The sequence below is a fragment of the Passer domesticus genome, chromosome 6, assembly GCF_036417665.1.
Source record: "Passer domesticus isolate bPasDom1 chromosome 6, bPasDom1.hap1, whole genome shotgun sequence".
Classification (NCBI taxonomy): Eukaryota; Metazoa; Chordata; class Aves; order Passeriformes; family Passeridae; genus Passer; species Passer domesticus.
The window spans coordinates 40,592,750-40,610,810 of NC_087479.1; the positions used below are offsets into that span (position 1 = coordinate 40,592,750).

General features: G+C 43.7%; 1 protein-coding gene across 2 annotated transcripts in view; it reads right to left on the reverse strand.

The window, feature by feature from the left end:
• TSPAN18 (tetraspanin 18) overlaps positions 1 to 13,670 on the reverse strand; it is a 186,220-nt gene extending 172,550 nt beyond the window's left edge. The window contains exon 1 of one of the 2 annotated variants that reach the window (XM_064424923.1): positions 13,540 to 13,670. The gene's annotated coding sequence lies outside the window, so the exon portion shown is untranslated. The remainder of the gene's footprint in view (positions 1 to 13,539) is intronic. The other variant, XM_064424927.1, reaches the window with a different exon arrangement.
• Positions 13,671 to 18,061: the final 4,391 nt, after the last annotated feature.

Genomic DNA, 18,061 nt, shown 5'->3' on the forward strand with positions numbered 1-18,061 from the left:
ATTTATAGGAGCAGGATCAACCTCAGCTGCTTTGGTCCCAGACCCCTAGACTTGAAGGTGACTAAGCTTGGTGTGATTTTCTTGTAGAGAGGGACTAGAATATGGCATAGAAAAAATAATTTTAACAATCATAGAATTATAGAGTGCTAAGAGGCTGGGATGGACCTGAAGGATCATCTAGTCTCACCTGCCCTGCCATGGGCAGGGACATCTCCCAGGCTGTGGATAAGACTCAAGGCCTTATCCAAACAAGTTCACTCTTGAGGCATGTGGAATAATGGACAACAGGTAGATAACTCCACTCTTAAATGGGCCCAATGGCTAAGAAGGAGATAATCAGAAAACAAATTATAGGTGTGTACGGTAGTCATTGGGCAAAGCTCAGTGGGTGCCAGCTTTTCAAGAGGAACTAGGAAAAACAAGGAAATACCCAAGGCCTTTGATATGTAGTCCTACATTGCAAGGCCACAGCAGGGAGACACCAGGCAGGGAACATCCATGTCCACACTCCGCTGACTTCTGCTGCTGCCCAGGGGGACAGCTGAGGGTCTGTAGCACTGTGGATACAGTAAAACCAGTGGGTTTGCTGAACTGGGAGGCACCTCAAGTGCCTGATTTCATACTATGTGTCTGTTTGCAGTGTTAAGCAAATTAAATACTCACCACATAATAAGCTTTCTTCTTCACTGATGCACTTCTAACTGCTTCTCGAGTTGCTGGTCCTGCTGCATCTGTATGGAACTCCAAGCTTCTCCCAGGTTCATGTTCAGGTGTTTAGAACTTCCTTGTAGATACAGGCATGGACCTTATAATTGCAGTCACACAGAACCACTCACCCAGACCCTGCTGCACAGAAGAGGGGCTACAGAGACAGAAGAAGTTCTGTGCTTTTCCCCAGGTACTTATTTTGGCAAGATACATATTAGGCTGTGTCTTTGAGCTCCCATCAGTACTTTCCCCCAGTCCTGTTTTGACTGTACAGAGCATCCCCAGTGCCAAATAAGAATGGATAAGATATCACACAGAAAAAGGAGATATTTTCCCACCTTTTATTCCAAATATCTATGATATGGATGTCGTGCACAGCAGATTATATCTATGCCTAAAAGCAGCAGGCCACTCGAGGGAAATTGCACTAATTAAGTATACAGGCTGATTGTTGTCTCACTTAGTTCCTGTCAGTTCTGCCCTGAAACAGGACACAAAGAAGAGACTGTGGAGACTTCAAGAAGCGTGGATGAATATTTCCCACAGTTTAGGATACTTGCATGTTGGAAAGTCAGGAATCAGTTCAGTTGCTGTATTCTTCCTCCCTTAATGGCTTCATCTTAGAAGTCACGGCCTGTTATCCAAGAAAAGTCCATTCAGTCAGTGTGGTGGGATTGCTTGGCAGTCAAGAGAACCTGTGAGCAGCAGGAGTCAGTCATGCTCAGGTAGCAAGCTACCCCATTTGCTGATTGGAAAAGGACACACAGATTGCCCCAGTGGTGCTAGCATCAGAATCTGGTAATTAGGTGGAATGCAGAATATGATAAGGGCTTTGGAAGCAAGAAAGGGAATCACAGCCAGAAAATCCCTCCTCACATGGCCTCCTATCTCCTCCAGTGGCCTGTAAGATGCTTTTGTTTCAGCCTCTGTTTTCAGTCTCTTTGGTCAGAAAAAGAGGAGCAACTGGAAAATACTTTTCTAAAGGCTGCGGTAAAGTAAGTTCAGCCCAGCTCATATGAATGACAACCAGAGCAATTCCTATTTTTTGCTGGAAGGCTTCTCTCACATGAACTGCAAGATCTCTAAAGTGCTGTCAGCGTTATTTGCAAATAAAAACTATAAGGAGGTTTTGTTTTAAAACACTCTATGTCTAGAACCCAGTGAATACACATGCAGAACACTGTGAGATTGTACAGTTTGTATTGTACAGTTTGTATCACTCATTAATGCATTGGGGCTGGGACTGCTGTTAACTGACTTCACATAAACCCAATACATTTAAAAAATCCCACAAAAAGCACATATGACCTCTCAAAATACTTTATCACATGGAACTATTTTGAAACAAATCGTGTGCTACTGGTGCTAGCTAGTGGACTTTGAAGTTGTGATATTACATATGAAAAGCCGATCTTGTCTTTCAAATGTTTCCCTCCATCTCTGATGTGGGCTTTTCCTTTTCCTGGAAGCTTGAACACCACCAAAAAAGCTTGCCTTAGTACAAAGGAGGTGATCAGTATTCCAAATCAAGCCTGTAACCTCTTGGATGCATTTCAAAAATACACTGTGGTGAGGGATGTTGGTTTCATTAGTACAAGCTTGGGATGCCCTGAATATCTCTGCCAGATGCAAGGTGTCAGAGCAGCAGGAGAGGCTGCTCTGCAAGGGCTGAGGGGGACAGCAGGGCAGCACAGGGCAGCAGAGCATGTCCAGTGGCTCTAATCAGGGCTGGACTCAGGCCAGCAGTTGCCACACAAGTCCCAAGGCAAGGCAGCTCTCAAGCCAGGCTATGAATTCCAGTCACTGGGTCAGGGACCAGGGGGTAGAACATGGTCAGGCATGTCTGCAACATAGCTGCAGTAAGGACAAAGGGCCTGAGTTCAGCAGTGCCTCTCACCACTCTGCCAGGCCTCTCCTGGGGGGGCCCTGCCAAGGCTCCACACAGATCTCACACAGCTTGTTTCACAGCGTCTCACCCCAGGTTACAGCTCACACAACAGACCTGCTCCTGGCACAGGCAGCCAAAACCCTTGCTAGGGGCAGGGAGTGTTGCAGAACCTGTTGGTGCACTCTGACATAGGAAGACAGCTCTTCCTAACCTCAGGAGGTGGTAAATGTGAAATCAGTGGATTCTATACCTCCACCAACTAGTGCCCAGTGCCTGAGGATGAGCTATTTTATGACTGGAAAACAATACAAAGCTGAACTGAACAAAATGTCCAGAACAAGTAAGCAAGCAGAAAAACATCTGTAGCATGTTATGGAGACACTCACAGAGTCACCCACATCCACACCCATTCACACAACACATCTGAGGTCATTACAGAATCCTATTTGTTTCTGCAAAAGAGAAAGAGAAAAATGTGTGAAGTTTCCTTCTTGATGCGTGTTTAGCATCTCTGACTCAACTTCCTCCCACTCTCCATTTGGTTTGACTCAACTCAGTAAACCTTTCTCCCACATCAACCATTTAAGCAGCATAACAGTTTCTGCCACTTCAGCACTCTCATCCAGGACACCCAAGAGCTACTAAGAAAGCCCCTGTAGCACACCTGTAGCAAACCTGAAATCAGGAACAGCCTCCTGATACCAACAGCACGAAATACAAGAGATATTGCAATACACCCTGGACACTAACCCTGGGAAAAATTATAACTGAATGCAGGTTGGGTGCTCAGGAGTATCTTCTTTGCAGCAGGAAGAAAATAAAACACAGCCCTTACAGAGTATATCCAGACATTCTCAAGCAAAACCATCTGGCTGAGTCCTTGTCATTGCACAGCCAGGACTCCAGGAGTGTACATCAGCACTGGTATCCAGATTCAGAACATTTGCCACTCCTGTGACACCATACAGGCAATATTTCTCAGGTGATGGCACAGACAGACACTGAGAAGGTGAGGAAGCTAATTAGTGACAAGCATTAACGCTGTTTTGTCACAGTCCCTTTGCAGACTCAGATTCAGATACCAAACAAACTCAGTCACGTGAGACTTGGAGAAATCATCTCCCTGTCTGTTATTGATGTGTTTCACATTCAAACCAATAAAAACTGAAACGCTCGGCACTCCACACAGATAGCAGATTTCTAGGCTGAGGAAAAAAACCTGAAGGGAGTCACAAAATTAATCTCTTGTCAGAAATGAGAAATGTTATCAATTTTGTCAGTGGAAAAACCCACCTAATGCCTGCTCAAACAGCATTTGACTCTAGCTTGTTTCTTCCAAAATTTTGAGATAATCTTGAAACTATGCAAAAGAAAAGGCATCAAGAAAGAGAAGTGGGAAGCAGAGCAGTGGTACAAATTTAATCTTTTGGTGAATAATATCTCTGTGCAAACTCTGACTCCACGGCTGGTGAAGTAGCACACTCTGGCAAGAGGAAAAGGGACTAGAAAAACAAGAGAAGGAAAACAAATAGTCCTATCTCACTCAACACCACCAGAGACTATAAAAAAAGGGAAGAGGGTTCTCCTGAGCTTGGTACATCCCTCTGTAGTGGGAAGGTCACAGGACAGCTTTTAAAAGTTCCTGACCTGGAGGCCTTCCTGCTCTTTGAGGGCCTCTCTTTCCACATTGTGCTATTCCAGAAAACAGAGGCCATGTCTCATAGTTGCTTTAAACACTAAGATCAGGGCATTAGAAAAGCTGTTAAATGTTAACAAGAAAAAATGTTTAGTATTTTTGGGAGTTTCCTCGACTTGGGAGGGGAAAGGTTAAATTAGTAGGTTCACTGATGAAGAAAAACCACTGTCAAATGTAGCCTAAAGGATTAATTTACTGCTAATCAGTGGATTTTATTGTAATCTGAATTAAAAACACACTGCTGGATATCAAAGCTCACAGGCTTTATCGTTGAGCAGGGCTATCTGTAGTAGAGACCACAAGAACTGAAAAACAAGACTTCAAATGTAAGGCTTATTCTATCCAATTAATTCAGCCTACAGAAGAGAAGTTTTAGAGGTGACATAATTGCTGAATATAGGGATTTACACACAGAAAAGCATTTAATAAGCGGAGGAGGCAAGCAGACAGGCGTTTCAGTCTTTCTGTCAGAGACATAATGTGAACCAACAATTGCAAGTTCAACAAGAAAAGTTCTTTCTTATTTAAATAAGTTGTAATTTCTGGGAAGTCAGAACTACAACAGCATAACAGTGGAGGTCACCGTCTTTTGGAGTCTTTATGACACAATTATATATCTTTTGTGTGTAAAAACACATGCTTATTACCTAGCTTCAGGGGGAAAACTGCAAAGGGCACGTTCAAGTTCGCTCCTTCCTTCACAAAGTCAAGACACCTCTGTGGTGCATTCACCCTTCAAGGCACTCAGAGAAGTCTGGGGTGGAGCTGGCAGCAGAGCAGCCTGCAGGAGCACTTTTTGTATGACTGCCAGCAAGTGGCCCAGGCGCTGTGGGAGCAGCCAGAGCCCAGTGCCCCCAGCTACCCTCGCCCACGTGAGACAGCAGACCAGCAGCTTCATGCCACAAAGGTCTAGAAGGACCTTTACATCAGCTCAGAACAACTCACCCAATGCAGGGATCGTGTATCTCCCTCTGAAGCATTTGGCAGTGGCCAGAGACAGCATACCAAAGGAGACAGCCTCCTGGGCAGGCACAGTCTGGCAGGCGCTGCAGCCTTGGCACGGGCTGAGCAGCACACAGGGTGTCCTTGGAGGTCTCCTCTGCATGCAGCGACCAGAGCTGACCCTTCTTAATTTATGAGCTCGTCTGAGATCACAGCCTCATGTATTATGGCTCCAGGCTCCATTGAAATGAACTTTATTAAAATAAATTCCAGCTGCTTGGAAGGAGTTACAGAAATGACAAAAAAGAAGGCAAACTCCTCCATTCCCATACTCATTGACAGCAGAAAAAGAAATAGTTACTGGAGACTGAGCAAAATTCAGCTGGCTTAAATTGAAGGGGCATGAGAAAAAGATCTAGTCAAAGAACAAGCAATTTTGATAAAATGAGATGGTTACAAATGCCAAGGCAGAACTCCCAGATAGGCAACAGTCTTAAAGCAGAGAGACAGAAGGACAAAGGGTCAGGAGGGCACCTGATAAAGCTTCTGACTGAAGGTGGGATACATTTTAATAAATCAGATTCATTTGCAAGGGGTCTTGAATGCTTGTACCTTTCCTGTTTTGTCTGTTCCCTGGCCTTTGGTCTGGTGTATTTCCTTCCCCAGGATGCCTGTGGGCTGTTAATGGAGAATATTAGGGAGCAGCACCAGGATGTACCTCACTCAGCCTGTTGTTGCCAGCAGCCTACATGCTCATTATTGTCCCCTGTTCGGTAGATGCTCTTTTTATCCTTGCTTGGCTCCTGGGGAATTTCAAAAGGATGAAATTTCTAATGAAGCCTGGCATTTTTGCCCAGCCACAATTAATCAGAATTGCAATCTGGTAAGTATCTCAGAAGAAAAACTCCACTTTTCTGCTCTTTCATGGGTCAGCAGTGAGGAGATTAGATCTAGCCCCTACCAGAGCAGCAGAATTGCTCTCTTTGGACATAGGGTTGCCCACTCCCACCTCAGGTATTGGCACTGAAACTGCTCACTGGAGTTCCAATAGGAGCACCTTAGCTTTCAGGAGCCAGGGACATGAGACATTAGCAGTGCTTATGTGACCTTGTCCCCATTCCTACCTTTCTCCTTCCCAGCAATGAATTCTCATGACCTTCTCACAGATTGCCCCAGTTTTAACCAGTATTGCCAGCAGCCTCTTTCCTCAAGAAATTCTGGAGTGTCCTTACAATCACTTTTTGATTGTGCTGGAAACACCCTTTTTCACTTCATGTCAGGCATTACAGGCAATAAGAGCAATACTTTACCTGAGGTTCCTAGATCCAAGCGACCTACAGTGCAAAAAAAAACCCCAAAAAACAACAGAAATCCCCCAAACTAGAAACCTGGGATCAGTGAAGTATGTTAGTTAGTTTAGTGAAGTGGAAAGAGCACATCTCCAGTATACTCAGCAAAGCAAAAACATTTGCCAGATAATCCCAAAAATCGGGAAGATCTGCAGATCTTCAACAGTTTAATGGCATGCACTGCCACTGAGGGAAGGATATCACACCTCAGTAAGAACAGGTTCCACTGAATGAGATGAGAATGTTCTGTTTCAGCAGTAATTTCACTTAATGTCAGCTCTGTAGTAGGGGTTTCATGTGAATAGTGTAGCTGAAAGCCATTAGACTTCTCCCTCATGCTATCATCAACCACTTTTGGCAAAGCCTGTTAAATGGAATAACTTGCAGAATGAGCCAGAAATAGGGCCTGTGGAACAGATTCTTCAGATCACAAATGTTAAACCATGGAAATGGATTGGTGACAAAGAGGGTGGAGGGGAGAGAGAGAAGTTTCCACACACTATTTTTTCCCCCCATCACCACCACACATGTGGTCTACACCCCTACATATGTTTGCCACAAGTGTAGCCCAAGAGACATTCCAGATCTTACTCAAGAGCTGAAACCTGGAAGAACCTGCCAAGTCTGAGATTAATCAAAGGGCAGGGTAGCAGTGTGTGCTGAGTGTAATGGAGTCACCCATGCTTAGACTCCACAGACAAGGGGCAGAGGTACCAATGGCCCTGCAGTAATGACTCTGATCCGTAGTCTGAGGCTCCCTTCAGCAGCTCTGAAGGGCTCACCTCCCAGCTCAGGTTAGGTTTTCAGCTGTGACTAGGCTGTCAATTTGGGCTCCCCAGGTGTGATCCCAAGGTTAGAGGGATGAAGAATGCTTTGGTGAGCACTTGGCTTTGAAAGAAGGTTCTTTGAATTTTTTGGCTCCTTCCTTTCTTGCCTCTACTTCTGTCTCTCTACCCACTACCACTGGATTGGTTTACCAATTTTCACAGAAACATTCTGAGCATGAAAGAAAATGTCTCTTCACCTAGCAAAATCCAAAGTGTGCCAAGATAGATGGTTGCTGAAGAGTGAACACCATGTGAGGTCATGTCAGATCAGAAACAAGGAACCTAAATTTTTTTAGCAAAAAGAAGAAAATTAAATACAGCAAGAGGGTTACCATGGGACACAATTTTCATGTTCATACAATTCTTCTAAAAATTAAAGTTATACATCCATGTTTCACACAGAGATTCAGGAAAAACAAGTTTGTAAGTTTGATAGACTTGGAGACTTATATCTTGAAAATTCCTGAGAAGATATTACAGAAAATCAGGAATACAAATGTATGTACTAACACATTACTGGTGACATAAGTTAATTTAGGGAGACCTATTAGGAGAATGGGATAGTTTATATAAGTGTGTTATTTTATTTACCACAAATGTTTGTGTACTTGATTTAAAAGACAGCTAAAGATTTAGTGGGCCTTGGGATTTAGGCTGGGGACTTTTATAAAGCTATAAATGAAAAGGAAGAAGAAAGGAGAAACACATTTCAATTTTATATACCCAGTACTGAGACTGGAGCTAAATACAGAGTAACAGAACAGTGCTCCCCAATAGCCACAACTCTGTCACATGGGGCCCTGGCAGGTAACATATGGAATTGTTAGATGGAAAATGACCCACCAATTTTTGGCTTCAGTAGAACTTTTTTTCCCAATGGAGTAAGAGCAGTAACTAAATAAAAATTCATGGAATAGGCTGAATGATGCAGGTCCATATCTTATCAGAGCTGGTGCCTATGTTCAAATGATGAATTAGTTTTGGCAACTGAATTTGGAAATTTATTGCTGTTTTTATTTTCCTTCAGTGGAAGAAAGACGAGCAGTTGGAAAGGAAGCCTATAAATCTTAACATTAGAGAGGGGAAAGGGCAAGGTGTTTTACATACATACAGGGGCTAGACAAGAAATTGTTTTTTCTAGACACAAAGAGCAATGTGCAACAGATTTCTTTTGAAGATTTTTCATTTACTAAAATAGAAAAAATATTCAGTGTACATCCCCTTTGTTCTTTTAATTCCAGGTTTTATTAATTTTCACTGAAAAATCTGTGGGCATTTCAACATGAATAAAAACCTATAGCTTCTTTTACACAAAAAAAAAAATCACAGATTTTTGCCAGAAAGAGGAAATCACAAAAGAAAGCAAACCTCTCTACCTCTTTGGAGAATGACATAACCAGAGTTTTTCTGAGATGAGAAAATTTGGGAATCAAAACCCTTAGATGAAGTGTCTGACCCAAACAGTGGTTTGCTGCTCTCCACTATGGATCACAGATGGGGAGTGCACAGTCCCAATGGGGAAATAGCCAAGTAGAACAAGGCTGCTGAAAGGGTGATGGGAGCAGCAATTGTAAATGATAAAAAAATCCTGACATCAGTTGAAAGCACACTGAGGAGCTCCAGCCTGCACAGGAAAGAACAAGAAGATGCAGCAGATATTTAACTGTTCTCATAAAACTGTCCACTGGCCATTTGCAGTGATTCCTCCTATCCCTGGGCAAGATGAACCAAATTGCCTATTTAAGTCCACATCTTTGAATGTCCCAATTAAACCAGCTCCTCATCTTCTCTTGCTGGGAGGCACCCTGCATTCTCTGATTGAAGCTGGTGGCAGTATTTAATGTCATATGCTGGGAGCTTATGGCTAAAAGTTAGAAGCTCTGAGAATCTCTCCCGTGCCTGCAAATTTGGGATGGAGCTCATAAGCAGCAGGCTCTAGAAGGAACATGGACACCTTAGTTTGAAATGAGCCATTGAGGAAGTTCATAAACTCTCTGGTAATAGCAGATGATGAGGGTAATAGGGGCTGGCAGTAGCTTCAGAAGAGGTTTGCCTCTTACCTTGGCAAGCATAAGGGAAATTCCCTTCTCTGCCTCCTTTCCCTTAAAAAAAAAACCCTCAGAACATTTTGGAAAGGAGTATTAGTGCACTAGGATGACAAGGCATTCTGCAACATGAGTCTGAGGAACTGCTTCCAAAAAAGAAATCCTCATACCCAGAGATCACAGGAACTTGAGCCCTTTTCATATCAAAGCAACTTGCTCAAGGGCCTTCAAAGTGCATTCTCCATTCCAAGGCCTAATGGAGTTGGAAACCTTCACAGAATGAGAAAAGATAAATTTCTGCCAAAGAGCCCCACTCCCTGGATTTTTAAGAGATCAAAATGTTTCAAGCTGCTAGGTCTGCAACTAAATATGGGATAAAATGGGATATTTTATCCCATTAATAACACTGCCTTCACACTCCTTTTTCTTCAAGTCCCTAGTTTAAGAAGGATTAGAGCAGTGGGAGGTGAGGGAGGGAGAAGAAGTACTGAAAGGAGAAAAACTGCTAAAAGACAAAGCAATGACATTCTAGACAATGGAAAACTGAAATTAAATATAATTGTATAATTGGAGTAAGGCAGGATCAAATATTTCTGATTTGTTACACAGATTGACTCTTGATTTCCAAGGAGTAGAATCAGCACTCTGATATATTGTGTGACTCATAGAAAAACAGTTTCAGCTTGAAACTGTAGGATAATGGTGACAAGCTCAACAGCTGATGACTCTGCAGCACCCCATATAATCTTTGGGGTGTGATTTTCACATTGAGATCAGAACAGCTTGTGGTTAAGGTGAAGCCTTAGATCATGCTAAAACTTTTTTTCCCTCATCTAAGTTTTAAATCCAGTCCAGCAATCACTTGCCTCATCAAGCCTCATGCATTTGCCAAAACTTTCACCAACCTTTCTCTTAAAACTACAAATCCTGGATAAATCCCCAAAACTCCTTTAAGTCCTCAAGCTCTCCTGAATGCTTCCCAAGCCTAGCCTCACCTAAGGCTGTCCTGACTGGCACCTAAATATCCATGGTCCTTCTTGGAACCAGCCAAGGAAAGGCAGAACAGAATGATAAACCTTACTCACAGCCTAAATCGTGGCTGCCTTTCTGGTGGAAAGACAGCAAGCATTTCTGCCACCTGTGCCAAAATTCAAAGCAGCCTCACAACTCTGTGCTCCCTCTAAACATTGGAGTTAGGAATAAACACCCTCCACGCTGACTGGTATTCATAAACTCATTTCAGTGGGCAGCCATCAGTAACAGCCTAGAAACTACCCCTACTCTGAGACCTCTGGACTTTAGCACAGCACAGGTAAGACCAGCATTAGGAGGTTGCAATAAACAGCTTTTACTGCAATGCCAGAGGGCTTGCAAAAACAATGAGCCTGTTGTGAGCCGGTGGCTCCAGCTGAACTTGCACAGAGCCAAGTGAACCCCAGGGTTCAGGCTGGATTTATAATTCTTGTTCCAGAATATAGGCATCAAAGAGTTTCAGCTGGACTCCCATATGTAGGTCTCCAAAAGTCAGTGTAAGCATGCCAGAAAGCTCCTCCCAAGCCATGATTACTTTCAGGGGTGCAATGCCTCAACAGCCTTCAGCTACAATTAGGATTATGAATAGAAAGTAACTGGAGGGCCTTCTGTTTGTGAATCCCAGAAATTTGCACAAGCAGGCAGATAGGGCTCCCAGACTTGTGCTTTATTTGACCCTGCAACATCAAACTCTTCTGAACACTAGATCTATAGCTGGAGTTAGACTTTACTTTTGCAAAAGAAGTACAGAAATACAGACCATGACCAGTTCTTATCATGCCCTCAAAGCTTGCAGCAGAACAAGAAAACAGCAACATTCAAGGGCATGATTTAGATGACAGAAGGTCTCAGCAGTTATGGTGTAGCATCAGGGTGTGCAAGAAAAATGAGGAGAATGTCAGTTGTTCTTACATAATAAAAGACTTTCATGGATCGTGGGCAGAACTACCTTCAATAGGATCCTACAGTCTGTAGGTACTCCACTGACAGCACGCTGTGACAGAGCCTAGGCTTAGGAAGGAATCAGACTGAACTCTCCTCCCTGACCAAGCAATAAAGTACTGGCAGCAGGCTGACCACAGCTGCTGGTTTTCCACTGCTGTGCCATGAGTGCTAACATTGTAAAGATTGTTCTAGAACCTTCTACCCAACTGGCACCAGAATGCTTTATTTACAGTTTATTTACTGTCTAAACCTAAGCCAGTCAATAGGTTGACCTTCTCAACCCATTTCACCCCACAATCATTGATTCTTTTTCTGGTGTTAGTTTTTCAGAATACATCAGTAAGAGGTGTTCTTAAATCTGTTCTATCCCACAGCTAACAAATTTGGCCATATATTAATAAGAATTTCCAGTGCCAGAAGTTTTCCTAAACTAGAACCTTCTTGCATAGCTATTCACCCCTCATTCTTAATTCATGTCTCATTTTATTCCAATGAGCAAGATGTTACTGAAGCCAAGGAGTCCTACCAACACCAGCCTTCATTCATTCCTGAGGAAAGGGCAAACACCAGCTTCAGCATTTCTTGTTCCAACCCTCACTGTCTTTGTAAGTAACTCTGCAGAAAAAAACCCAGGGTTGTTAGAACTGCATTCTCACTTTCTATTCATTACCATACACAGTGCTCTTCAAAATGCTGGATAACCCTAAACCTGATGCAGCATGTCAGGCTGGTCCTCTTGGCATGTCTGATAGCAGCTCTGCTATCTGGGCAGGGTTAGCCTCAACAGCACAAATACAGGTTCTTATAAAAAAACTGGGGACAGACCTTCTACTAGGACCTGTTGTAACAGAACTGGGGTAATGGCTTTAAACTGAAAGAGTGTAGATGCAGATCACATATAAAGAAGAAGAATTTTTACAGTTCTAGTGTTGAAACACTGGAACAGGTTGGCCAGTGGGGTGGTAGATATACCTTTACTAGAAACATTCAAGGCCAGGTTAGATGGGGCTCTGAGCAACCTGATCTGGTTGAAAATGTCCCTGCTCATTGAAGGGGGTTGGAGGTAGTAGACCACCAACCTAAACTACTCTATAATGATTCTATACAATATACTCCTCCTAACCCCCTAACCAGACTATCAAGACATTCTCTGCTTCTGTTACCAAACTGTCTGCTATAAACAGGTGAGCTTCACAGTTTTAATTAACTTTCATTTGTCCTTGCACAATTCCTAACCATAATCTTCCACTGTCAGTGAGGCAGGCTTTCCTTTACTGGTGGAATCTGACAGCAGCTGTAAGCACTACAAGCCTTCCAGTATCCTGAAATATAACATACTCTCAACCTTCTGATGCTCAGCTTTTATCCTGACAGGAAACGTCTCTGCATATTATAAACCAATTACATGGGCAAGTGTAGCTCTCTTCCTGAAAACAACAGTTAGCAGAGCTCTTATAAGGTCCTGCTGGCAGCAACACAAGGATGTGAGAGAAGCTCTCTTAGTCTGGGAGAATAAAAAGTTGAGCATGAAACAGTTGCTCAGGAGATTCCATCATTACATCAGAAGCTATCAGACTAACCTTTCCCACCAAGCTGAATTCAGGGTGGAGACAAAGAGACTGCTTTGTCCTCTACTTCTGCTTTACCCTCCCCTTTGCTACTGGAGCACAGGAGTCTCCAGCATGGCTTGTGAGCAATTCAAGAGGTGAGGAGAAGATCTCATTACCATTTTGCTGCCTATTAAAGAGTGAGACAATCAAGCGGTGGTAAAAAGTAAATAGCTGTATGCAATTATGAGAATCGCCAGACATCTCATTTCATGTCAGGCAAGACTATTGCCTAATAGGAAGACAATATAATCCTGCTGTTGCCTTGATCAGATGAGAGGGACTTGAGCTAATTAGCTCCCACTACAGCCAGGCACGAAATTGCCAACTTTATTTTATGATAGCCATCGGAACTGTGATGTGCTCTCTGCACCTTCTCATCACATAAAAGCTGGTGTAACCAGCTTCACTAACACAGTGCAAGCTCCTCACTAATGACCACAGGGATACTGAGGGAAATCTAAGAGAAAACAAGAGAAGTTCCCAAATCCCAGACATACCTTTGCTGTGGAGCCTTGGTCCCTGGAAGGACATCTTCCCACTTCTGCTCACAGCTCACCTGTGTGAGGAGATTCCTTACAGCCAAGAGCCGACCCCACAGCATCCTGCAGCCAAACCTTCTCATCAAGTTTTGGTATTCATTAGCCAAAGCAGGAACTGCTGGGGACTCCAGGAAGAGGCAGCAAGCGTGAGAACCAATGTTCAGTCTCAGTGTTACAGGAGGCAGGAGATTGTTTTCATAACATCTGTGGCGAGAGTGTATAAAGCAATAGACAGACTGCCAATACTTGGAACTACTCAAAAGACAACTCTGGCAACCTCACAGATTGTTTTATAAACAATTGGTTTCAAACTGATCCTGAAGTTAATGGGAAAGGCAACAGAGTCGCTTAAGGATAAAGGTGCTGTGGTTTCTGCATTCCCTGCTGACTACTTCCACAACAGCAGCCCTACACTGCAGTGCTCACACTCAGGCACAGAGGTTCTGTTCATCCATCTCTCACTGCTGGCAAGATCCAGTGTGGCAAACCTCACTGTCAGGTGGTTTTGACACCTCACTGCAGCTGAAATGCAGCCTACCTGCCTTGTAAGTCCGAGTCCCCTGAGAACAACTCTTCCAGAGAAATTTCCTTCCTACATCCCCGCCATGGCTGGCTGCAATTCATCTTGCTACTCTTCATGGCCAGACCACAGCTTGGCATTTGCTCAGCAAACCAACCTACCTGGCCATGCTGGCTGGCTCCTCAGGGCAGGACACTGTTCTGTGGGGGCCATTCCTGTCACTGCCTTGTCAGGCCAAACCCCCCACCAGCACTCTGTCCCAGACACCTCCAGACCATGTGCCAAGTCCTCCCCCTCCTCCTTAGGAAGGTCCTTCCTAGGAGTACACCTCACCTTCCAGAGGCTCCCACACTGCCCCAGCCCACCTTCCACAGGTTCATACAGACCTGGTACTCATGCATTTCCATGTAAAAACCAAACAAGACCAAAAAAAAACCCCCAAACCCTTCAAAAACACCCACCAAACCTCACACAACAGTAGTAGTGGCTGCATCATTTCGGTTTCTCCACCACCTCCCCCCAGCCTCACAGCACACAAGGAGACCTCAGCTCCCACCAAGCACCAAGGTGACACCAGGGACACAGCTTCTGCCATGCAGGCACTGAAGTCAAATCCTCTGCAACACTGTGCTCAGTTCCCAGGCGAGGCGACTGGGAATGCACTGCTCTTGAGGAAAGGCATTCACTGATTTTTCCAGGCAGCTTCCATCATACACCACATGGAGCCCACCTCACTTCTGCTCTGCCCTGCTTTGTTCTGCAGCTCTGAAGAATTGCCCACAGCAGTCTAGAGAAGCCTCTCCAAAATACAAAGTGCTCAGGTGTCAGGGTCTTTGCCCAAGTAAAAAGTGACAGGATGAGAGGAAACAGCCTCAAGTGGCACTGGGGAGTGGGGAAGAAGAGGGATTAGATTGAATACTAGAAAAAATTATTCACAGAAAGGGTTGGCAAACATTATTCAGTCCATCCCACCCCAGAAGACCAGCACACCCTGGTTTTAGGTCACAAGTTTAGAATATAGTTTTATAATGCTATTTTTTTTCAATCCCAAGTTTTTTACATAATTTTTACTATGAGGTAACCACTGAGAAAGCAGAAGAAATCCCTCAATCAGAAGTCATTCAACTATTTTCAGTCTGTTTATGCAGAAGGAAAAAAAATCCAACAAAACCACACTTTGTTTTATAGGAACTTACATCCTCTAGGGAAAAATGGTTTTGCCAAAAAAATTCCCAATCAGTGCTTACCAGAGTTAATTACAACATCATATTAAAAGAACAACTTAATTTTGAATACTTGAGAGTATCGTGAAAAAACCTCAGCCAAAATTAAAGGTCTGCACTGTGCTGGGTTATTGTTCCAGGCTGTCTGCAGACATCACTGCATGAGTTATACTATTCTGACATCATTTTGCAAGTTCAGTGCACAAAGCACATGCCTATACTATAACATGACAGGACCTCACATTTCCACCCTAGTAAACCCCAAATAGTTTCCAGAAGTGCTATGCAGAAAATACCCAGGAAGCACTCTGGGTAAGCCATTCAGATGATCACATGCTTTGGGATTCTTGCTGTCTCTGAAGAACTTCCATATGTCCAGTCTATAACTCTAAGGAGGGCAAAAAGAAGGGAAAAGTTAGTCTGGTGCACAATGGTCTGATCTCCTGCACTGTCACAGCTGTTGCTGTGGAGCTGGTTACCTGATGGTGGCAGACAGATTCCAGAATTGCAGACTGACAACCTCCAGAAAAATTATTTGGACAAGGAGATACAACATGGAGAAGATTCAAGCTTATAGACAGCAGATAACACTGGCCAGAGACACGTGATGGAAAAGGTCTGGCATCCTGGTGACATAGTGAGGATCTGGGGTCCTGCAGGAGGCATAGGTCTGATGTCATATAGTTCCTAACCTGGTGAACACTCACAGAATGAACAGCAATATCAGGATAATCCCTGAGCTGCTGCCATTGTTCAAATAAACATTGTGAAGGAATGGGAGTTCTGACATCTGGACACTACAGGTGGGAAGAAAAATTCTCTCTCGTTTCCTAAAGATAAGGCCTGTTGTAGTTACAGAAGTAGGTTTCCATACGTTCTGCTAAACTCTGCATTGTTGAGGACAGAGGAGTTACTCCATTATGCCATTCATCAGTGAGAGAGTTACAGGAAAAAAGACACCAGAAAGACATTTAATTGAAGTGCATGAAAATGCCATCCTTGGGGCCTAAAGCAGGATTTTCCCTCTCAGATGCCATACCTCATAGAGCATTTACATACTACTTGGAGCATTATACTTCTCTTAAGCCCCTATTTTAAATGGAGGCAATATTTTTGCCTAGAGAGCTGAGAGTAATTTTTATCCTGGTACCCAGCATCCAATATTCCCCTAATCCGTCCCCACAAAAGCCAAACAGCACACAAATCCCAGTTAATTGTACTATTAGGAGTTTAGAGGAGAGAAACCAGACAATTTACACCTGTGAGAAGAAAGAATTCATGGCCAGGGTTACAGAATTTTCTTAGGAGAAGGTAATTTCCCATGTTTGGCAGAGAAGATTCCTGCCACAAGGCAAAAAAATTGCATGAACTCTGCCAGCACACACCGGCTAGAAATTGTTTATAATGGCTAAAATACACTTAGTAGCTTTACTAGCAATATTTTACTAATAGCTTTGGTTCACTAATTGCATATTTTTTGCTAAGGGCCTTTTGCCAGTTTACAAGTGTTTGAAGACTTGCATGCTAGTAGACTTTTACGCTGATAAGCTTTTAGCATCAACCTGGTTTAAGATATCATTCAGAAATCCTGGCTGCTAACTGAGATTTATATTTAATAAAAGGCCAAGGGTAGAGTAGAGACTCAGAGGCTAATGGGGTAGAGCCAGCCCATGAATAATTGAGGGTATGTTCTCCATCTATGGCATTGAGTGGTAGCATTTGTGGGAATCCCAGGGTCCTCTGGCTTTTCAGCAGTGAGCCCCTGTGGCTGCCCATTCCTCACTTTCCTCAACAATGTCACAGAGTCTGACACCACCACTTGCAGTCTGTCCTTTGGCAGCCAGAAACCAGGCTTTTCTGAAGTCTACCACATTCAGCCTAAATCCTGAACAAAGCTGGCAGGGACCAGCCACACCACCACACATGGGAGAATTATAGGGAAGAGAACAGCTGCCACATGTTAAATTTGAGTATGTTCCATACAGAAAACAAGATGCATTGTGACCTACAGACTTACCCTTAGCCACTCTAACTAATGCAATTCTTCTTCCCCCTCCAGAAAAAAAAACACAAAAACAAAAAACAAAAAAAAAAAAACAAACCAACAAAAAAACCCCACCTCATGGAAAGAATTATAGCAGCTCATGAGTGCTTCATGATCACACAGAACAAGAAACGTCACCAGTTCATTACTAGGGGCCTTGCTTCAGGCCACAGGGTAGTCACAACTCTGCTCTTGCAATATTAATTATTGGCCTGGGACAGCTACAGAGCAGCTTACTGGCTGTGCACAAAATGCTTCCATGTGCTGAGCTTCTGCAGAGGCTGGCCCTGGGGGCTTTGCTAGACAAACACTGCAGCTCCCAGGCACTCTGAGTGCTAGGCTGATTTCTAGTTCCACCAGCAAACCTCCACCTCTGGAGAGGAGCTGGGAGCCTGGCCCAAGGAGCAGCAGCAGATTTCTTAATCTCTGAAAGTCTGAGGACTTTCTTCCTGGAATCTTTTTTAGATCAAATTTTTAAGTATTCAATGCCCTCTCCTTCCCTGCAGACTGACAACTCAAAGGGACTGAGGATGGAGGGAAACAGGAAAAAATGGGGACAAGAAGCATCATGGGAATGCCCTCATGCTGAACTAGGTAGAGCAGAAACACAAGAAAGAAACACAGCTCTCACAATAGTGGAAGACATGCAACAAAATATCCAACTGTGTGCTTCTCCAAGAAATGGAAGGGAAA